Source organism: Sminthopsis crassicaudata, chromosome 1 (genome assembly GCF_048593235.1).
Source record: "Sminthopsis crassicaudata isolate SCR6 chromosome 1, ASM4859323v1, whole genome shotgun sequence".
Classification (NCBI taxonomy): domain Eukaryota; kingdom Metazoa; phylum Chordata; class Mammalia; order Dasyuromorphia; family Dasyuridae; genus Sminthopsis; species Sminthopsis crassicaudata.
Genome location: NC_133617.1, coordinates 616,032,814 through 616,056,737, shown reverse-complemented (window position 1 = coordinate 616,056,737; position 23,924 = coordinate 616,032,814). Strand labels below are relative to the sequence as shown.

Below are 23,924 nucleotides of genomic sequence, written 5' to 3'. Positions count from 1 at the left end.
TGTAGTCTCAGACACATACACAAGAGAAGACTCCAGACTCCAGACTGCAGACTCCATCTTTGACCAGCCTTATGGTGGCTCTTTTACCTTCATCACTTCTCCACCTAAAGACCAAGCCCTGTCCAAAGATCCTCCAGAAAGCTAGTCTAGGCATTACTAGTATGTGATCTTGGGTAACTCAATTAACCTATCAATTGTCTAAGTGATTCTTTAAAACTATAAATTACTGAGAAAATAGTAGTCTTCAATACTAGGAGGAATTTCTTCATCTGGGAGTTTTCCCCATACCAATGAAATCACAGATCCAACTGCTATCCTTAATTTTAACCAAATCATTAAAAGAGATGATTACATATCTGGACCCTTCTGCTTCTATATTAGTTTCATGGTAGCTGGAAGTGATTTAACAGTAGCAATCTGGGAAATGCTGAGGAGTCTTAATTGGAACCTATTCAAAATCTCTGCAGAATCATGTTCACCTTGACCCTTATGACTAAATAAGCACCACCTTGTAGAGAGATTGAATTTTGTGTTTGTAAGGGTATATATAATATTATGAATGGACACTTTGGGTGAGGAGGTGTGTATGTGTGTGTGTGTGTGTGTGTGTGTGTGTGTGTGTGTGTGTGTGCATGCGCAGGCACACACATTTCAAATTAGCTAGTGGCTCATTTTATCTGATAGATGGAAAATGTAACTATAACTAAGGAGTAAAATTTAGCTTGGCTAGCAGTTCAATAAATGTCATGGTAGGCCATGTTTTGTTTTGTTGGAATGAAGTCTAGTGATTGTGAATAGTGCCAAAGCCTAGCTAAGAACAGGAGAACCAAATTTCAATATAACCTTTTACTTCTATTTATCTCTTCAATTCTTCCTTCATCCCTGTCTTTGGGAAAAAGTGTACTTTTAGGTTAATATTGGGATTAACACAAAATAAACTCTTAACAAACCATTATTATATTATCTGGCAGATAAAAAAATATCATTGGAATTTGGTATCATTTTGTTTATATATGTGTATTGGTGCAGGGAAGTACAAATGGGTGTTTCATTTGGTCAAATCATTTTAAAACTTTTTTTACCTTTAAAACAATATAGGTTAAAGTCTATTATGTCAGGAAAAAATTTTATTTTTTCAAGCTAATGCCAGTTTAACAAAGTTTTCTCGTTCATTTTGTTATAAACTGCTGTCTTCATAACGCTTTTTTTTTTTCCTAATTAGGTATTCTTTACAGGCAGATGAATTGAAGATGAGACCAAAAGAGTAGATTTGTCAAATAGACTATTCAAGTTCAATATTATATTGTAATAGAAGGTAAAGGGTGATTGAATCCAAGGATGAAATTCCCCCCTTAGGAACCAATGAACCATTTTAGGGAACTAAAATTTTTTATTATGGTAATATAATAGAAGAGTGGCCATTGATCTGTTCCACTGGCCCTTTTTGCTCCACCTATGGTTGGATATTAATTTAATTTCAGTAAAATAAGGAAAAGTAAAATCAGAACACTAGAAAAATAGAAGGAAGGGACAGAAAATATGAAGAAGGCATATTAAAGCCACAAAACAACCACACTTTATTTTTAGGAGGGTTTTATCATTGATAAAGGAGTAGAAGATATGTTCTCAAGTCTCTTGTTCTTTTGAATTTTTTAGCATTCATTTTTTATTATCTAATAGTTGTTCTTTTCATTAACATTATTGAAGTCATTGTGTATATTGCTTTTCTGGCCTGATTATTTCACTTTATATCATCAGTTCATGTTTTTCTATAGATCTCTATATTCATCATGGTTTTTGTTTCTTACCACATAATAATAATGGGCATATACTTTATTACCACTTCTTTGTTGATATATAAATGTGAAGACTGAGTTAGCACCCTGGATACCTTAGAATCAGCCAGAGTCAGGATAAGCAAAAGTCCTTGGTCTTTATTCTTTGTCTTTAGGAGCAGAAGTGAAGGGAATAGACACAGGATCTCTGTGACCATTCCTCTCCTCTTCTATCACCAAAGTGAGTCTGGCTTGTCTTACTCTACCCCTTAATCCTTCCCACAATTTTTTGTATACACCAAACAATTGAGCCAGTACAGAATAGTGTGAAGGGTCATTTTTCAGGCATATTCTAATAGAGTATTGTCCAATCGGTAATTAGCCTTAACTGTGCTCAGTTGTCTCCTCAGTGCATTAACTCAGAGTTTCAGCCCTTTACATCTCCTGCTTTCTTTTGTTTTAGAACACAGGTGGTCATGCCATCCCTGACTTCTCAGGAAGGTGAGAACCCAAAAAGGAGGTGATCATGCTTTCCCAGACTTCTCAAGAAAGGAGGTGAAAACACCAAAAAGGAGGTGATCAAAAAAGGAGATGATTACACCATCCTTGACATCTCAGGAAGGGAGATGAAAAGCACCAAAGGGAAGTGGGGATTGCTAGCGAGTTTCTGGGCTGAAGTGTTTTATTAGAAACAGGTATGCACAAACCCATCAGCATGGGAGGTATTACACAAGCACATAGCAATAATGCACAGGCTATTAGTGATGACTCTCCCCACAGCCAGTGCAGGCTCAATATGGTGTAACAAACATGAATTGTATATGCAAGTAGTGATATAATAAACAATATAAATCAATATGGTATTGTAAAAGATTTCCAGAAGTCCTAGAAGGAAGGTATGTAAACAACAATCACACATATGCCTCCTTCAATAGCCAAGAGATAGTCCAAAACCAATCTACTGTCCATTGCTTCACATGTCAGGGAATCCAATGATCCCTGCAAATTTTTTAAGTCCTGCAACAATCTTTTTATATGTTAGGGAATCCAATGATTTCTGCAGGTTTTGAAGTCCTGTAACAATCTTATCATTTCTCAGAAAACCCAATGATTCCCTGAGGGTTTTTAAGTCCTACAGCAATCTTATCATGTCTCAGAGAATCCAATGATTCCTGAGGGTTTTGAAGTCCAACAATTTTTGATGTCCATGAGTCAAACACCATAACTACCATGCTCTTTTAGTGGTGGTCACAGTCAGCAACAGAACCACCCAATATTTCTTGGGTCTTCTCCTTCATTTTAACTTCAACTTTTGTTCCACACAGCTGCCTAATTCATATTCTTAAAGTATAAGCCTGACCAAGTTTCTATTTCATTTAAGAAGTTTCAGTGAGTTCCCAATTCCTTTAGGTTAAAAAACAAACTCCCTTAAAATTCTTTCTTCAATCCACCTTTTGAGGCTGATTGCTTATAATAACACTATATTACTTCTACTTTCTCAGGAAGTAATTTGGTATAGTTTTAAAACTTCTGGTTTGAATGAATTGGTTTGAATTCCAATCCTTTTATTTGCTACCTATATGATTTTGGAAAAATCACTTAACTTTGATAGACTTCAGTTTCCTCATCTTTAAAATGAGGATTTTTTTTAAAATTATGTCTAACAATTCTTTTATTTGTTCATGTGTAATCCTACAATCTTTTCTGAGCTCTAACAAAATTATCCAGAAGGCTGTTTTCTATACACAATGTCCCTTTTTGTCTGTATATAAGTCTTGGCAAAGTATTATCCTTCTTATAGTGCTTTCCCTTCTCTCCTCTATCTCTCAGAATTTCTAACTCTCTTTACGACCCAGCACAAATGCCACTTTCTTTTGAGGCTTCTAGGTGTTAATGCCTCCTGATGATAGTGGGTTTCTTATATAGGATTATGGACTATGCATATACTTTCTTTCATAATGTTACATAATTTCTCTTCTCAATGGGAAGAAGCCCTAGGGGCTTCTGAGTCCCTTGTATTACAAATATAGGGACTGAGGCATAGAGAAGTAAAATGATTTTTTTGGGATCACATAGCTAGAAAGCACCCATTGTGGAAATTGATTCCAAGATTATCCCATATTAATTTTCCAATTTTATATTTGATTTTTTGATACTTAGTATGTTGGAACTGGTTATTAAGTGTGTATTGTTTTTCTTTTAAGAATAGTAGAAGTAAAGGCATGGAAATATAAATGGATAAAGGACATTTGGGAAACAATTAGATGAATTTTGCTGAAGTGTAGCATATGCAAAGAAATAGTCTGAGATTAGACTTCAAACATACACATATAGATAGTAAACTATAGTAGAAAGAATAGTGAATTGAACGAAAGAATAGATATTTTGACAATTCAGAGTCCATTACTAATTGTGCTAATATCTGTATAACTTTGGCAAAAATCACTAAATCTTTATGGGCTGAGTTTCTTTATTTGCATATTGAGGGATATTTTTCCTTCAAATTACCTCTTAGTTTCTATTAATTTGAGGTTTTGACAACCTATCTAGTTGCATATGTCTCCTAGTATAGCGCAGTGTCATAGAAGGGTTCAGGAGTCCACCTAAAATTGTCAGAAAAATACATGACCAGAATAGTATGTGAATTGGTCATATGGAGAGAGAAAGGAATGTCAATATTGCCAATGGTAGGATCCTTCATGTATGTTTGAAGTCATATATCAAGTTATCTGAATCAATTATGGGATAATAAGCACTCCCAAAATAGTGACTATGTAATGAAGTATGTATGATGAATTCTTAAGGTAGACTTTAAAGGAAAAGGTGAGAGATTGCTCCTTAGAATGAGTATAGATTGCAGAGATTATTAAGAATGAAAACAGAGATAATTAAGCAATAGACAGCACTTTAAATGTGCATAGGTTTTTGACTAAATTTTTATGTTTAATGATAAAATATGGATTATTAGCCCTTTTAAATATCATATAGCAACATATATAAAATCACAAAGGTAACCAATAATATTGAAAAAGTTATAAAAAGCTTATAGACTATAGGTTAAGACCCTCTGCCTTAAAGACTGATCTATTTCATCGTGATTGTTTGAAAAAAAGTGATTTTATAGAAAATTGTATGTATAAATTGACTTAGCAATCAATGTTTATGAGACAAGTTTTATCAAAAGTTTTAGTTAACAAGAAAAATAAATTTTATTTGATGGTACCCAACACTATTGCAATCATCCAAGAGTGATAGTTCAGCTTTTCATATTTTTTAGTATAGCAATTTAACTTTTTACATATAGCTTGAGCACCATAGATAACAGCCAATTAGGCAGCACTATTAATTATAACTTAAAACAAAGGCATTTTTACTGTGACAAGCTTTGGAGCTGATTAAAAATTAGCCTTGTATAATAGATAAAACCTTTTGTAGAAATACAAATAGTTGAGGAATTTTTTATTAAGGACTAGTAGTTTTTTGTGTTTGTTTTAGTTAATGCCTATCTGTTTAATCATTGTGTATTTTTTTTCTTCTTGATGTAATTTAGTCTACTGACTAAAATACATTTTTCATGTTAAGCAGACAATGACTTCAAAGAATAAAGGGTGGGGTTGTAAGAAAGTAAACAAAAAATGACCAAGTTGATACATGAAGAGACAAAATGATATAGGAAAATATCAACACGTATTGCACAATCAATCACTGAAAATGTGTCAGTAAGTGTGAGGCCATCTTAAACTGACAGTAATACAATGGAAACAGATAATAGAAGAAAGGGAGGCCATACTAATTGAGCCCAAACATATTTATTGACACTTGTTTCCTGGAAGAAAGCACTGAGTGGCAAGACCTTAAAGTGAATGAAAAACTGTCCAAATTACAATCAAATGAAAAAATTTTTTGGATTGGAATATTTTCAGTCTCCTAAATTTAACCATCTGGAATTATTTTTTAAGTACCATAGTATTAAATCTTTTGAAATAGAGAATTTGCTTTTTAATGGGAAATCTGTATTTGATTGTAAAGATAGAACACTGTGTCCTTGGCTTAGTTATTCATGAGCCGTATCCTTAGCATATAGTAAAGACATAAATTCCAGTAAATTTATTTCAGGCGTGAAGGATTAGAGGCACACATACATATAAGTAGAGGCATATGAAAATGTGATCTCTATTTTTTAATTTTAATGCACTCTAATAAATGACATTATTAAACTTATTTTACAACTAGGATTCTGTAAAGATGGACTGTCAAGAAAATAGAAGCAGTTTTAAAATAAGTGATATAATTAAAAATAATGATTACTAAATCTTAGTTATGAGATAAAAATCACCTTGCAGTAAGTTTTCAGAATGGAAATTTCCTTTGGGATGGTTATTGACTTCTGCCTTTTTTTCCCATTAGGAATGAGTATGAAAAAACAATGCTCTACTCTAAAGACAACTTGAATTTATACTATTTAGATAAAATGAAATATGACAGTAAGAAGCCGTACTCATTTAATTGAAAATGCTATTGGTGATGAAGAAAATGTTGTCATACCTTCAAATCAGATTTACAAGAGAAATATTAATTTTTAGTAAGTGATATAGAGACATTTTAGGATATATGACAGAATGCCTATGATCCTTTAAAAACATACTTGTAATTTCTTAAACATAAAATATGTTTTCATTTAAAATATTTGTAATCAACTAATTTCATTAGTTACTAGAAAAATGTCTTTTATGCACAAAACCATACATATTTGCTAATTAATTAAAAAAATCAGTATTATAACAAAATAAAACTTATAGCATAGAACAATTCAATTCTACAACATGATTTAAAAACATTTTAAAAATAACTTAAAATTTTAATGCAATAACTAAAAGTATAATTATTGAAGATGTAATGAGGAAAAAGTAAAAAAAAAACTTATTGTTTGGATTTATAGATATTGTCTCTATGGTCCTTAAAAGTGGATTGCATAAAAATAATTGAAAAAGGAATAATAATATTTCAGGGATAGCAATATATTTTTCCATCAAAAAAGTTGGATTATAGTCTTAAAATGTATTTTTGAAAAAATTGTGTCCCACATGATCCCTACAGGTTTTGAAGTCCTGCAACAATCTTATGATGCCTCAGAGAATCCAATGATTCCTGAGTACTTTCAGTCCTTTTATGATGTCTCAGAGAATCCAGTGACTCCTGAGGACTTTCAAGTCCTACAATAGTCTTATAATGCCTCAGAGAATCCAATGATTCCTGAGACTTTCAAGTCCTACAATAGTCTTATGATGTCTCAGAGAATCCAATGATTCCTGAGGATTTTCAAGTCCAACAATTTTTGATGTCCATGAGTCAAACGCCATAACTTCCAGGTTCTTTCAATGGTGGGCACAGTCAGCAATGGGACCACCCAATGTTTCTTGGGTCTTCTCCTTCGTTTCAAGGGTCTGCTCCGTCTCTCTCTGATGGACAAGGTGAATACGGCTCGTTGGCACCCATCTGATTCCTTCTCCATCTGTGGAGATACAAGCAAACCCTCTCCCCCAAGCAGTTAACCTATCTGGTCCCTTCCATTCATCACTTTCTGGGTCTCTCCACATGTCCTGGCAATTATCTAAAGACAGTAGAGCTGCTTGCACTGGACACTGCCCTTCCAGTGGGTTATAAAACCTGTCTGCTGGAGCCAGTGCATCTTTGTCAAAAATCAAAAAATTAATGGTATAGAGAACTAAATTTAGAAGTTCTCTAGGGTTACCTGTGGCCCCCCATTTCTTTTGTTTTTGGAGGAGTATCTTAATATCTCTGTTTCTTCTCTCTACTATTGCCTGCCCTTGAGGATTAAAAGGTATGCCCGTGGTATGTAAAATCTTATACTGTGCACAAAAGTATGCAAAATGTTTAGACGTATATGCATGTCCATTGTCTGTTTTTATTGCTTGTGGCACACCCATAATTGCAAATGCTTGTATAAGGAATTCAGTGACCACTCAGGCTGTCTCTTTTGCTGCAGGTATTGCAAATGTGAATCCTGAAAAAGTGTCTACCACAACATGGATAAAAGACAGATGACCAAAAAATTCATAATGAGTCACATCCATTTGCCAAATTTCATTAGGTCTCAAACCACGAGCATTCTTCCCTGGAGGGAGTGTAGGAGTGTGGAAAGGAATGCAAGCTGTACAGGCTTTTATTATGCTCCTAGCTTCTTCTCTTGTTATTCCAAATTGTAAACTTAAAGCTCAGGCAGCCTGATGATATTTAGAATGAGATCCTTGTGCTTCTTGAAATAAAGGAGTATTGGCCAACATGGTTAGAAGGCTATCTGCCTTTGAATTACCATCAAAAATAGGACCTGGAAGTCCACTATGGGAGTGGACATGCAAAATATAAATCTTACCTGGATGCTTTCTCACTCGCTCTTGAAGTTCCTTAAAGAGCTGATATATATTGGAGGCTACAAATTTTATTTGGGCTGTGGCAATTCTTTGTACCACACATACTGAACAGGCCAAATCAGATATTATATTTATGTCTCTCAGATAATAAGCAAGAGCTAGAATGATTGCATACAATTCATTCTGCTGAGTGGACTGAAAAGGAGTTCTGATTACTCTCTTTATAGTTAAGTCACAAGAGTATACAGCACAAATATTATGTTTGGATGCATCTGTAAAGATAGTTGGTCCTTTAAGAGGAACTTTAGAAACCTTTTCTTCAAGAATCCATTGCCAATTATGTAACAGTCTGGTTTTCTTTAATGGAGACCTGTGTGTAAAATTTGGAGCCATAGCTAATAAATTTGCCACTCTGGGATGGTTTCACAACACACATTAACTTGTACATTAGTATAAAAGATGTCTATCTTGTCAGGTCTTATCCCAGATAATTGTACTGCTCGTTTAATGGCCTTTAATAAAATTCTAGCCACAAGCACTGAGTAAGGAATAAGGCTTTGTTCTGGTTGTACTGGGTGGTTCACCCACTCTATCACACTGTCTCCTTGATGAAGGACTGCTGTGGGTGTTTCTTTTGTAGAAAAAACTGATATTTCCAAGGGTTTTTGAGTGGCTCTTTCAACCACATTGGATAAAGCCAGTTCAACTTGTCTCAAAGCCTCTTGAGCTTCTTTTGTAAGCTGGTGTGGTGAATTTAAAGCACTGTCTCCCCTAAAAATGTCATATAATGGTTGCAAGTGACAGGTAGTTAAACTTAGCACAGGACGCATCCATTGGATGTCTCCTATCAATTTCTGGAAGTCATTCAAGGTGTTTAGCTTCTCTGTTCTTAAGGAGAGTTTTTGTACTATAAGAACCTTAGGATATACTTCATATCCTAAATATTGAAAAGGAGTATGTCTTTGAATCTTTTCTGAAGGTATGTGCAATTTATAATTCCTTAGTGTTTCTATGGTTTTTTTGTAGACAGGCTACTAACATTTGTTCCTCCGGTGCACATCCCAATATATCATCCAGGTAATATAATAACATTACTTTTGGAAATGCTTTTCTTACTGGACTAAGAGCAGCAGCAACATACATTTGACACATAGTAGGGCTGTTTTTAATTCCCTGTGGCAAAACTGTCCATTCATATCTGTTATAAGGCTCAGCTAAGTTAACGTTGGGCACTGAAAAGGCAAATCTTTTCATATCCTCCTTATCTAAAGGGATAGAATAGAAACAATCCTTGATGTCTATAACCCACAGAGGCCATTCTCTAGGCAACTGAGTAGGAGATGGAAGTCCAGGTTGAAGAGTTCCCATAGTTTCCATCTGTTCATTTACCTTTCTTAAATCAGTCAACATCCTCCATTTTCCAGATTTCTTTTTACAACAAATACTGGGGGAATTCCAAGGACTTAGAGAAGGTTATAAGTGTCCTTGGTCAAGTTGTTCCTGTACTATGTTTAGTAAGGCCTGAATTTTATTGCTACCTAAGGGCCACTGTTCTATCCACACTGGTATATCAGTTTTCCATTGGATAGGAACAGGTGAAAGTGTTGGCAGGCCTTCAACAGTAGCCCTGCCTAAAAAACCCGAAGTTTTTAACTTCATTTTTAACCCTAATTGTTGTAAAATGTCTCTTCTGTACAGATTGATGGGGACTTTTTCAACTATAAAAGGAGTAAAAACTCCTGTTTCACCTTCAAATATCCATCTTAAAAGGGTAGCACTAACTTCAGCTGCTATTGATCCTCCTACCCCAGACATGTAGGCCTTAGTCTTTGGCCAGTGACTGGGCCAGTTGCCACTTCTAATGACTGTGTGATCTTCACCTGTGTCCACCTGTCCTTCTAATGGTATGCCATTTACATAGATAGTGAGCATAGGTCGGTCAGCTGTCATAGCTGCTGTCCAGTATATTTCTGGATTGTGCTGCTTGGAGTCAGAATGTGGGTGACTGTCATCAGATTGCTTATTAGGGGTCTGTATCAATAAACCCGATGCTACTACTTCCCCTGGTTGATAAGTCACATATTGTCTACCTGTGTTAGTGACTGGGATATTATCTACACATAGCCCAGTTTCCCATGTCAGTATATGAATGAACACTGTTTTGTAAGTACTCTCAGGAGGTGAAATGGTCAAGCCTACTGTCCCTGGAGGCAAGGGATCCATAGGCTGGAGAGGAACAGATTTCCCTTCTCCAGGGGGTATCTCAGTTGTCCCAGCTGCATACAACTCTATCCTCCCTAATTGTAGTCCCTTTCTCCCATCATGTTGCTTCCTGGCTGACTGATTGTGTAATCCCTTTCTCCCCTCAGATAGCTTCCTGGCTGGTTGGTCATGTCTGGGTATTGGACTTGGAGGCACTCTCTGGGTGTGGCATCGGCTGCCATCATGCTGAGTGTTTTTTGCCTGGGGCCCTGGAACTTGGCCCCTCATCTCGTTTCCCTGAATCAACCTACACTCTGATGCCCAATGGAGTCCTCTGTTGCATTTTGGACATGGGGTTTTGGGTCTTGTCCTCCCAGCCTGTTTTCTCACTCTGTCTCTATGTCAACATTGAGCTTTCAGATGGCCTACTTTACCTTATTGAAAGCATTGACGAGTTTCTCTGGAAGTCCCTTGCCAAAAGGAACCCTGTCTTCCTATGTTGGGATCTTGGGAAGTCTGGACCATAGCCTGGCTATAAAAAGGTATTTGTGCCCACTGTGGCACAGCATCTTATGATCTCCTCTAAAAGAGCATCCCTAGTGTAATCCTTCTACAAACCTCATTGGCATTTTCTCTAGCAAGTTGTCTTATCAAAGTGTCTGTTACTTCATTTTCACCATTAGTCAGTATGACAGCTGTCTGCAAACGTGCCACAAAATCAGCAAAGGGTTCATTTGGTCCTTGTACAATTTTTATGTAGGTCTCACCCTTATCGTTTTTACTGGGGAGAGAAGCCCATGCTTTGATAACAGCAGCAGCAATTTGCTCAAATGCTGTTATGGAGTAATTAATCTGTACTGAAGTGTCTGCATAAGAACCTACACCTGTTAGTAGATCATAGGTGATTGAAGTATTAACTCCACTTTGACTATTTTGTTGGGCTTGAATCCTACAGAGCTCACTATATTCAGAAAGCCACAACAAGTTTTGTCCATGTTCTAAGCACATCTTTGCAATGACTTTCCAGTCACTAGGGGTTAAGGCTTCATAAGCCAAATTGTGTATTAACATCTTAACATAATCTGAGGTAGCCCCAAAGAGAGAGCAAGATTTTTTCAGGTCTTTAAGGACATCCATATTAAAAGGAGCATATTTTCTACTTTCTTGGCCTGCAGAATTATGCTGTTGAATCACAGGAAAAATTTGAAGTTTGAAATCATTATCTATTTCTTTTCCATTTTCAATCGCTTCAATAAGCCCTTTTTGTAATCTAGTTATAGGGGTTGGTGATTGCTGGGGGGAGGTGCCGATGATATCACTGCCCCTCCCACTCCTCCTCCTCCCTCCATCCCTGAAGGTGGAGTTGATGTGGGCTGATCAATAATCTGCTCTGTAGGAGGGGTTGAAATTTCTTCAGGATAATCAGAGTCAACATACCCTAATTCCTCATTCAAATCCCCTTGCCCTCTGGCAAGGTCTTGAGTTTGCTTATTTTTTATCTTTTGTTCCTCACACTTCCTCCTCTGTTCAGTTTTAGAACTTTTCCTTCTCCTATAACTTGCTCAATACCTTAAGTCTAATTGAATCACGTTGTATATATAAAATACCTCTGCAGAAATTGAACAAGGCCCATTTTTTGCATAAAATTCTTTCATTTCAAGTCCCACTAGCTTCCAGTTATCTACAGTTAGTTTTTCTTCCTTTAAGAACCAAGGGGACGTGCGATTCAATGAGTCTAAGAGACTATCAATCTATTTTTACCTTCCCCAATACAATTCTTCCTTTGCAACAACAACAACAATAACAACAAAATTCGGTTCTGCACATATATATTGTACCTAGGATATACTATAAAATATTTAATATGTATGGGAATGCCTGCCATCTAGGGGAGGGGGTGGAGGGAAGGAGAGGAAAAATTTGGAACAGAAGGGAGTACAATGGATAATGTTGTAAAAAAAATTACCTATGAATATGTACTGTCAAAGAAAATGTTATAATTATAAAAATTAATAAAAAAAATTAAAAAAAAAGAAAGGAAAAGTTAGTGAAACCAAATGAGAGTAAACATACAAAAAAAAAAGAGTATCAATCTGTAGGCAGGTTACAAGTAAACTCTTCTTGTCAATTATCTTAATTATATCCTCTATAGCATTTCTATTAGAGGAGGCTGGAGCAAGGGCTGGGTCTGGGTCGGCTGAGGCCAAGGGAATGTCTGTACCTAACACCTGCCCCATCTCAGCTATTAGTGATTGCTGGTTTAGTCCTTAACAAGGTAAGTTCCTTATTTCTATTAGAATACTCACCTAATCTCCTGGTCACTGGAGGACTTTGATGAAAGTAGGGTGCCGGCCCCACGTTTGGACACCAGAATGCTGGAACTCTATCTTCCCAGGAATCAGCCAGAGTCAGGATCACTAAATGTCTTTATTCTTGATTTTTTACGGTCAAGGTCACGGGATTAGGTCTAGCAATCTCATACGCACCTTCCTCCCTCAAATGCCACGAGAGACTGAGCATGAGTGTCTCAATTTCCTCTCCCTCCTCCTACTCCTCCAACACACATCACTTCCTCCCGCCAATCAAGTCAGCACAGAATAGCTGGGGAGGATCAATCTTCAAATAAGTTAATAGGGAACCTTCCAATTGGCAATTAGTCTCACGTGCTCCATTATCCAAATGCATTTGCTCAGTTCTAGCCCTTTACAATCATTTGGAAATATGAATAGAATATATTCTTTCATGAAAATTGGATTTAATTTTGCAAAGTGTGTGTGTATGTGTATGCATTTGTGTGTGTGTGTGTGTGTGTGTGTGTGTGTGTGTGTGTGTGTCACACATGTGAGTATGGAAGAGGCAAGTAGTGGGTCTGTCTATAAAGTGTTGAACATGGATTCAGTAAGATTTGATTTCAAATCCAGCCTCAGATAGGTACTGGCTGTGTGACACTAGGCAAATTACTTTACTTCTGTTTGACCTAATCTATTGGAGAAGGAAATGGCACACCATTATTCTTACCAGGAAAACCCTATGGACAGTATTGGTGTGTTATAGTCCATAAGTTCATGATGAAGTCGAATATGACTGAATGAGTGAACTCTGTGTGTGTGTGTGTGTGTGTGTATGTGTGAGCACACACACATGTATTTGTTGTTTCACTGTCAAAGACAAGCAAAATGTTATCAGTATAATACAGTGTGTCCAACTATGAATGATCAGACCAATATGAACCTACCATAGGACAGGTACAAATAGTCCATATGAACATTTGACATGAAAAATGTTCTAGATCTATATCACATGTATGTTTTGATTTAGTACATTTTGTTTTGTTTTGTTTTGTTCATGAAGTGCAATGCTTTTTTTGATGTAGGCGGATAGTTCCCATGCTAGGTCTCCTATGTCTCATAGTAGATTCCAAAGTTCTTCAGAGAGGCCTTGAGAATGTCGTTGTATTGCTTCTTCTGATCTCCATGTGAGTATTTCTTTTGTGTGAGTTTTCCATAAAATAATTTTTTAGGTATTTGAAAAAGATTGGAAAAGCCCACCAGAATTATGCTCTTTGCAGAAAAATTTGAATGCTTTGCTGGTTAGCTCAAGAAAGGACCTCAGTGCCTAGTGCCTTACTTTGCCTGGTGATCTTCAGAATCTCCCTAAGACATTTCAAATGTAAGTGTTCACTTTCCTGGAATGGTGCTAATAGACTGTCAAGGTTTCACAGGCATCCAACAATGAAATTAGTACAATGGCTCTGTGGACCTTAACTTTTCTTTGGATCCTTCCAAACACTTAGCTAGTTCCAACAATGTATGTGTCAACCTCATAATTTATATGTACATCCATGGAAAGTATAATGTCAAGGTAAGCAAATTTATCCACAACATTCAAAATTTGTCCATTTGCTCTAATTTATGATTCCATACATGGTTGGTATGGTGTTAGCTGCTGGAGAGCGCCTGTATTTTCTTGGTGTTCATTATGATGTCAAAGCTAGCACCAAGCAGCAGAAAATTGATCCATGATTATCATGTCAAAGATAATAGATGTACTTCTATTAATGGACTTCAAGCTCTCATCAAAATTTTTGGCTATGTTGCATTGTAATCTTATATGATGTTTTTAGTTAACTAAAACTCTGAAAGTCTTTTCACACAAACTATTTTCTAGTTATACCTCTCCCATCTTGCATTTATGAAGCTGAATTTTTGAACCAAAATACAACAGTTTATATTTATTGCAATTTCATCTTATAAGATTCAGCACATTATCCCCAGTTCTACCAGGTCTTTTTGGATTTTGATACAAAAGTGTTAGCTATCCATTTTATCTTTATATCACTTAAATCTACAAAATGGAAAAAATGGAGGAAAAAGGTTGTTCTGGCATGACCTGTTCTTGACATACTATCTTACTTATCACCATTTTTTCCTTTAAAAATGTTTATCAACTCTATTTAGAGTTATATGATTTTGCCAAAACAGAAACTGAGGAAATTGATATACAGTTTGCTTTCCCCTCTCCTTGAACTTCCCTCCTCCCCCTCTCAAATTGGGACATTTAATGACTTTCTCTTCCTCCAGGATTTTATTATTATTATTATTATTATTTTTTGGTAAAGGTCACTTCCAATGGTTCTGCAATCACATTGCCACTTCTTTCTATATCCATTTCATCTGTATGTGATGATTTGAAATCACTGAAAGCAGTAAGGTGCTCTCTTGGCATTTCATTATTTATCTTGAATTTTTACTCACAATTAACTATTTTTTGTTCAATACTTTCTAGTTCAAAAATCATTTATCTTTAGAGATTGAGCAGAAGCAATGAGTTGAGTAGTTTGAGCCTTATCTATTATTCTTATCCTAAATAATCTAAGGAGTGGGCCTGTATTTGATTCTTCTCTTTTCCCTACATAACTAGAAATAAGATATTTTCTTTTTTTTAACTTATTTTTTAATTTAGAATTTTTTTCCCACAGTATATATGCATGAGTAATTTAAAAAAATAATATTATCCCTTGTATTTATTTTTCCAAATTATCCCCCCCCTCCCTCCACTCCCTCCCCCCGATGACAGGCAATCCCATACATTTTACATGTGTTACAATATAACCTAGATACAATATATGTGTGTAAATACCATTTTCTTGTTGCACATTAATTATTAGCTTCCGAAGGTATAAGTAACCTGGGTAGATAGACAGTAGTACTAACAATTTTCATTCACTTCCCAGTGTTCCTTCTCTGGGTGTAGTTATTTCTGTCCATCATTGATCAACTGGAAGTGAGTTGGATCTTCTTTATGTTGAAGATATCCACTTCCATCAGAATACCTCTTCATACATCATTGAAGTGTACAGCGATCTTCTGGTTCTGTTCATTTCACTCAGCATCAGTTCATGTAAGTCTCTCCAAGCCTCTCTGTATTCCTCCTGCTGCTCATTTCTTACAGAGCAATAATATTCCATAACCTTCATATACCATAATTTACCCAACCATTCTCCAATTGATGGGCATCCATTCAACTTCCAGTTTCTAGCTACACAAAAAGAGCTGCCACAAACATTTTGGCACATACAGGTCCCTTTCCGCTCTTTAGTATTTCTTTGGGATATAATCCCAATAGCAGCAATGCTGGGTCAAAGGGTATGCACAGTTTGATAACTTTTTGGGCATAGTTCCAAATTGCTCTCCAGAATGGCTGGATTCTTTCACAACTCCACCAACAATGTATCAGTGTCCCAGTTTTCCCACATCCCCTCCAACATTCATAAGATATTTTCTTAAGACAGTTAGACAAATAACATTTTTAACTTCATAGCTGTTGTGATATGGGAGTCACCTGCCAATGGCTACTGAGGTCTAACTCAGACATATAGAATGGATCTCTTCATGTGAAAGGATGATGATGATACAAAGAGACTGAGAAGCACTTGCATTCTCTGACCTCTCTCCTCTTTCTTCTTGTCTTTAATTTATCTCATTCCCAATCCACAAGGAACATCTGCATAAGAAAAGGCTGCTTTGCAACTCTTTTTAGTGTAATGATTCACATCAGTGAGGCTCTGGGAGAATTGACCTGCCTCTTCACTTAGGCATGATCCTTAACAATAGGGAAAATAAAACACTTAAGGATATCAATGATCCTCTCCTTCCTGCTTATTTGTACCTTGGTTTAAATACTATCAATCTTTTATTGCTTAACTCACATCTTATCCTCCTCCACAAAGGCTTTTCTGACCACTCTAGCCCATATAGATCATAAATTTACAGAAAGTTAAGAGTTGAATCAGACTTTAGAATTTTTATTTTAAAATTATTGTTAATTTTTTTTTAGCACTTTACTGTCCTTGCACACCTCATTAGAATTTGTCCTTCATTTGAACAGTGCTACAACACTTATCATTATTGCTATTTGCTACTTATCAAATAATACTTTAAATTATTATTTATTATTTGATACACACATTTCTAGGTTCAATAATAAGATTGGAAATTACTTGAGAATAGAAACTGTCCTATTCTTTCTCCCTCTCTGTGTGTCCTTAAAAATGCCTACGACAATTACTTATGCATATGCTTTGTAAATAAAAAGCTTTAATAAAAAACTGCCTAGGACAAATTATATAAAATAATAGATGCTATTAGATTGATTTGTATTTGAAATGAAATGGATAAAGAAAATAAAGAAGGTCAGCTTCAGGCATAAAATTAAATAATATTCATGGTATACTGAATGTTTGCACAATATCCAAAGACTTATTTAATCATTATCACTGTTTGCTATAGACATTGTCTAACTAAAACTAAGAAACATTGTCCTCATAAATTCAAATGTTCCTAATATAACTCCAGAAGTTCATTTGTATGGAAATGAGATTGAAAATTCATTATTTCAAAGTTTTCATTCAACATGCTACATATTGAACCATTGTCTAGAAAAGGCATATGAAATAAAAGTATGAAGGGGAAAGCCAAATGAAAAATAAAAAAGTGCAATATATACTATAAACGTTCAAATTTTTAATCCAATATTTCAAATAACATTTTGTTGTAGGAGAAAATCATTTTTCATTGTTTTTTTTTTAAATTGTATCTACATAGCGTCCATCCTTCATAGCCTCCCATCTGAATTGAAAATGATCTTTTCATAGGCATTACTAATTTCTTAATTGGCAAAACTGATGGGGGTTGAGGTCCTTTAAGATTCCTTTCTGATTGCCCAACCCCCATGGCTGACCTTGATTCACAAATCCTGGTCAAAAGCACACTTTTGAATATCTGGGCCCAGCCCCCACTATTTGTTCAGCTTCTCCCAGCCCCCACCTGATCTGAGCTAACTGAAAAGCCCGCCAAGAACTTTTTAGGTATAAAAGGGCCAAACTGGAGCCCTCTCTTTGCAGGAGTCCTTCCCCCCCAACACATGGTATGCTTCCAGTCATGTAAGGGTTCCTGCCAATCCAGTGGCCCCTCTGGCCCTGGCATCTTTCTAACTGAACTTTACTTCCAAATTCCTACAATAAACCTTTTATTTATCAATCTAGTTTTTGGGCCTGTAAATTCATTTACAGGGGACACTGAGCCTCATGGGATTATTTTATTATCTATGCACCGACAAAGGGGGTTCCTCCTTTCCTTTCCCTCATCAAAACCAAAGATCTTGTCTTAGTCCTTGTATTGATTGATTTTTTTTTATTTTTTTTTTGCAACGTATAATACTGCTAACTACCTCATATCAATGGTTTGCTTTCTCTTAGTTTACTTGATGTTACTCTTTCTTAGATCTGATAACTTCTTCCTGGATTCATCTCCCTCTTCCTGCCATTGAAATATAGCTGTCTCCTGAGAATCTGTCCTTGACTTTCTTCTGTTTTCTTTCTACACCTGTTCCATTGGTAATTTTATCTACTCTACTGATAGATACCCTACTGATATCAATTATCATTTCTAAATAGGTGACTTCCAAATGTATTTATTCATATTCAGTTTCTCTCTCTTTTGAGCTTTAACTCTGCACTCCCAAATGCCTGCTCAAAACCCCTCTATAGCATCATTCATCATCTCATATGTTTTTGTTTGTTTGTTTGTTTGTTTTTAATTTGGCAGAGGTTGCTCTTTTCTTTGCCAAGATTATCTCCTTTACCTGTTCTCTTGATCTCATCTCCTCTGGCAGCCTATTTCATAATTCCACTTCTCTCTTTCTGTGGTTCTTTTCCTTCTCTTCTCCCTTTTTATTTTGTTTTTCTCACTTTTTAAAAATTCTTTAACCTCATATGTTGGATGTTTATTAATATGTCTAGGTATGTTTCATCCTTCAAAAACTGTCATTGATCCTTTTATCTTTCCATTCTCTTATTGCCCCTCCCCATGCCCATCTCTTTTCTTATTGACTGTAAAATTCCTAGAAAGAATAATCTATACTCAATGGTTCAAGTTAAGATTCTGTGATGTTAAGGCTCACCTTGGAATGTTAAATGAAAATTTATATGGGCATGGTAACTCAAATGTCCAATCCCCTGTGAAGCTATTACTGTCCTCATGTGATATCATTGTGCTTTCCTTGACTGATTCTTACTAGACATTTTTGAACTCTTCAGGATGTCATATTATTTTTTCTGAATATTTCATCTTTACTCTCTGTTGTATTGTCTTTGTTGATAGTCATTGTGGGTCATGTTTGTTCAGTTGTTCTCTAATACAATCTGCTAGACTTCAATTTTGCAGAGCCATTTGTGACTCTGTTCTCATTTACTAATTCCGATTTCCTAGAAAATGTTTCCCTAAAAAAAGGTTATAATCTGATGATCTTTGAGGACATAGCCATGACTATGGGTTCATTATATTAAGGCATGGAGTTATGAAAAGCCAAAATACCCCATACAGTTTAAAGTTGTTCATTCTTTTTATTGCCATTATGGTATATTCATTTGGGATTCTTTATTCAGGAACACTATATGACATGGGGTTAGAAAATTCCTTGTAATTCCCATTGTATTCATGATAATGAATCTTTGATTCTGATAGTCATTTCAGGGACTCCTTAACAGAAAGAAAAATAAAAATACATAGGAGTTGCAACTAGGAGACTGAAGTACTGAGGTCAGCCTTGTTACCAAGATCTTTTTTGATTGGTCTGTAAATAAAACTAGGTGATACATAAATAAAATATTAGCCAGGTGAAGCAACTGGACCACATTTATTTATTTATTATGAACAGCTGACTGCTACAACATTCCTGCTTTTTGTATTATGTTCTAACTGGAGTGAACTTCAATGTCTTAAATATTCTCTTGTGTACATATGATATCTTCTTAATTAGATTGTAAGTTCCTTGAAGGAAGGAACTATGCTGATTTTATATTGTTGGCACCTAATATGATATACACATGTCAAATTTAATTTTGTGGCTATAATTATAGTGTCACAAAATTTGAGAAGTGGAAAGGATGTAAGAGATTAAAGGACATCAGAATAAAATTTAGGTGCAAATTCACCATACTTGAAGATTAATTCTAATGAGATTCACATGATATTTTTCTCTCTTCAAATGACTAGAAAAAATATTTGGTAAAGCCAAGAGAGAAACAAAATAGATATTCATTGATTTGTTTTCATTTTTGTTATTGTAATAATGTTTTGGTATAATTTTAATAAGTGTAAGAATATTTGTGACATTTATTTTAATAGAGATATGGTCATAGAAATAAAGATAAAGTATATTATATAAATACACTTAGAATAATAAGTTAGTATCAATATAGAAGAGCTTGCATTAGTAGGATGTTTTCTGGGTGTTCAGAGGAGCCATTTGATTTATTATCCATTAACCTATGTGCTAGACACTGGTAGAATCAAAGGTTCCAAGCTGGGCTCTGTCATTCAAGAGTTTTCACAAATTCATTCCTTATTTACCCAAAGAGAACCATACTCTGTGGGTTGCATCATTCTTTTTTAAAAATGTATTTTATTTTAAAAAAGAGGATAAGAAAAAAAAACAGACAAGGAATACAAAACAAAACAAAAAAGAACATGGTCATGTGGCCAGCCGAACATCATGGAGGATTCAAAATATATAATGACAAATTACCAGCTCAAGAAAGTAAGTATATGTATATTAGCAAAAGAAATTATATTTATATTTATAAGTGTCCATCTTTCCTTTACTACATATACATATACAGAGACACCCCTTCCCATACACATATATACACAGTTATCTCTCCTATTCACACTGACTCTTTGCTTTGATCCTGCTCCTTAACTTGCCCTACTATTACTTAACCTCCTCCCACCCATGTATCCCTTCCTTGCCTTCTTCCCTTACCCTTTGCTTCCCCATCTGATCCCTTCCCCTTTTTTTCTTTATAGATTTTAAGAGGGTGTTATACCCATCATTGCATATATGTAGTGTTGTCTATTTAACCCATTGCAGATGTGAGGTTTTCAGAGATATGAGCCCTCCTCCCTCATCTAGTGCCTTTGTGCTTATTCTTCCTCTGTATTTCATTTGTATAGCACCATTACTAATTTTTACCTTAACTCTGCCCCAGTCTTTCTTTTGAGCTACCATATTGTTGATGTTAACCTTAAACATATGGTACATATTTCCCATGTAAAAAAAAATGGACAATTTTTCTGGGTTGAGGTCCTTGAAATTGATCCTTGATATTGGCTCTTAGATTTTGAATTTTCACTTAACTTTGGATTTGGTTGAAAGAAAGTCCTGAAAATATGCAAGTTCATTGAATGCCCCTTTTTTTCCTTTCAAAATTTAGATAAATTTGCTGGATATGATATTTTGGCTATAGGCCTAGTTCTTTTGATTATTGGTAAATATGGTTCCAGAATCTGTGGTCTTTTATTGTGGCTACTGCTAAGTCCTGTACAATTCTGATCATTGTTCCAGTATATTTGAATTGTTTTTTCCTTGTTTCTTGCAAAATTTTTTCTCTGATCTTGGGGTTTTGAAATTTGGCAATGATATTCCTATGTATTTTCCACAAAGAATCTCATTGAGGAGGTGATCAGTGAATTTTTTATATTTCTACTTTCTCCTCATGTTCTATGACTCCAGGACAATTTTCTTGGATTATTTCTTCTATTATTGTGCCAAAGTTCTTTTTTTGGTCACAACTTTCAGGTAGTGCAATTACTTATATATTTTCTCTTCTTGATCTGCTCTCCAGAACTGTTGTTTTTCTTTTCTTTTCTTTTCTTTTTTTTTGTTGTTGTTCAATAAGTTTATTTTCTATCTGAAAATCTTCATAGAAAATTACAGATTTTGATGTTTTAACTGTCAGCCATCCGCTTCTGAGCTCTGAGGAAACTTGCCTTCTTCTGAGCAACTCTGTCTTTCTTCTGGGCAAGGGACATTTTGGGGAGGTTCCATCTTTTCTTTTTGACTTCCCTCTGGGTTTCTTTTCGTACACTGAGTTCTCCTGTATACCAGCATGAGCTTTCTTGTACATCTCCTCCATGTCAGGAGTTATATTTATTGTTCTTTATGTACTGTGAGAATTGTTTTTTGTAAGCATCTTCATCTTCTTCCATGAGATAACGCATATAATCTGCAACATTTTGGCCCATAATATGTTTCCGATGTACTTCCGCATTGAATTCTTTGCTTTCTGAATCATACCCAGGGAAACGTTTGGTACTGTGAGGAATAGATAGACCACCATCTATAGCTCCCTTAAGGGCCCCAAAGACTTTGTTTCCTGTGGCAGTTCTGGCAAGACCTGTGAACAGGTAGCAGGTAAAAGCACCAGGCTGACCATCAATGCTTTCCACATTGTATTCATCTCCCGGCACCTCTACCTGCCCTTCATAGATCTTGTCCATGCCAAATCTGTTAAGAAGCCTGCGGGCCAGCAGCAGGCCTGTACAATAAGCGGCAGCATAATTTGTCAGGCCAACCTTCACACCATATTTTAGTAACTCATGGGCATAAGCAGCACAGACAATCCCCTTCTATACCGGCATAAGCAATCTGGCAGATGATATCTCTCTTGGTGACTCAGACGATCATGTGATAGTTGGGGGTGTTATATTTGTTCTTGTCCTGGATTACAAGCATTTCCGAGTATAATAATACGTTTTTCCCTCTCGCCTTCTCTGGAATTTCACCTGGTATCTCTTGAAGTAGACCTTGTTCTTGACAATTTTAACAAACCCCATTCTGCTGAATGAGAACCGTGCCCTCGGCACAGACCAGCGGGCCTCGCAGCGCTAGGGGAAAAAAAGCTGTTGTTTTTCTTATGTTTCACACTCTGTCCTATTTTTTCATTCCTTGTAATCTGTTTTGTTATTTCTTGGTTTCTCACAGCTTTACTGGCTTCCCCTTGCCTGATTCTAATTTTCAAAAAGTTATTTTCATCTTTAAGACTTTATCTCCTTTTCAAGTTGGTTAACTTTTTTTTTTTTTTTTTTTTTTTTTTAATAATGTTGTTTTTCTTGGATGGTTTTTATTTTATTTTTTTTAGTTTTCCCACAATGCCTCTTATTTGATTTTTTTTTCCTGAGGCAATTGGGTCAAGTGACTTGCTCAGGGTCACACAGCTAGAAGTGTTAAGTGTCTGATGCCAGATTTGAACTCAGGTCCTCCTGACTTCAGGGCTGGTGTTCTATCCACTGCACCATCTAGTTGCTCTCTTTTATTTGATTTTTAAATTCTCTGAATTTTATGAATTCTCTTTAGGCAGGGAGCCATTTCTTGTTACTCCTTAGGATAGAAATTTTTTTTTTTAACTTCATTGTTCTCTAAAGATAACCCTCTCTTCCCTGTTCCTATAGTTAGTTTCTATGTTGGAGTTCTTTCTTCTTTGATGGTTCATTTTTTTTTTTAATAAGAAGGATTAATATAAGCACCTCTAATTATTGAGTGGGGAATGGTGCCTCAAGCTTTACTTCAGCTCTCCCCTCTGACCTAGAACCCCAAACTAAGAGTTTCACCCTATTACAAGTGCCCACAATCAGCACTGACTCTGTCCCACTACTTTGCACTCACTGGAGTGTGCTTGTTCCTTCTCAGCCATGGCTGTGTCTCTGCAACCCAGCTGGGCCTGGCTTTCCTAATCAGCCAAAATTCCCTCAGTCTTCCTGATTCAGACCAAGATTCCACTTGCAGTCTGGGAAGTGAAAGTTTCTGTGGTTCCTGCTGAGGCTCTAGCCAAATCCAGTTGGCCCCAGGGTGCCTTACTTGAGTTTCTGTGGAGCTACCCCGGAAGTATTTGCACTTCACATGGGTTAATCCCTGGACAGAACCTTTCTTCAGATCTTCTCAGATTGTACCAAGAGAATCCCAGTTCTGCCTCAAGTCTTTTTGATTTTTCACTGGTCTGTGTTTGCTCTGAGGGTCAAATTTGTTCTATTTGTGTAAGAAATCTGGACAGCTTGAAATTTACCAACCTATTATGCCATTTTCCCAGAATCCTCCCCCCATGTCAGGTAAACTATCACATGGCATGAATTTAGGTTTACAAATGGATTTCTAATTTCCTCTGTATTCCTAGGTAGCTTAAGTGTTAGCTGGTTTGGAAAATAAATTTCAGGTTTCA

General features: G+C 35.8%; 1 pseudogene; it reads right to left on the bottom strand.

The window, feature by feature from the left end:
- Window positions 1–21,579: 21,579 nt before the first annotated feature.
- LOC141555527 (large ribosomal subunit protein uL18-like) lies at window positions 21,580–22,545 on the bottom strand (annotated as a pseudogene).
- Between the last annotated feature and the right edge of the window lie 1,379 nt (window positions 22,546–23,924).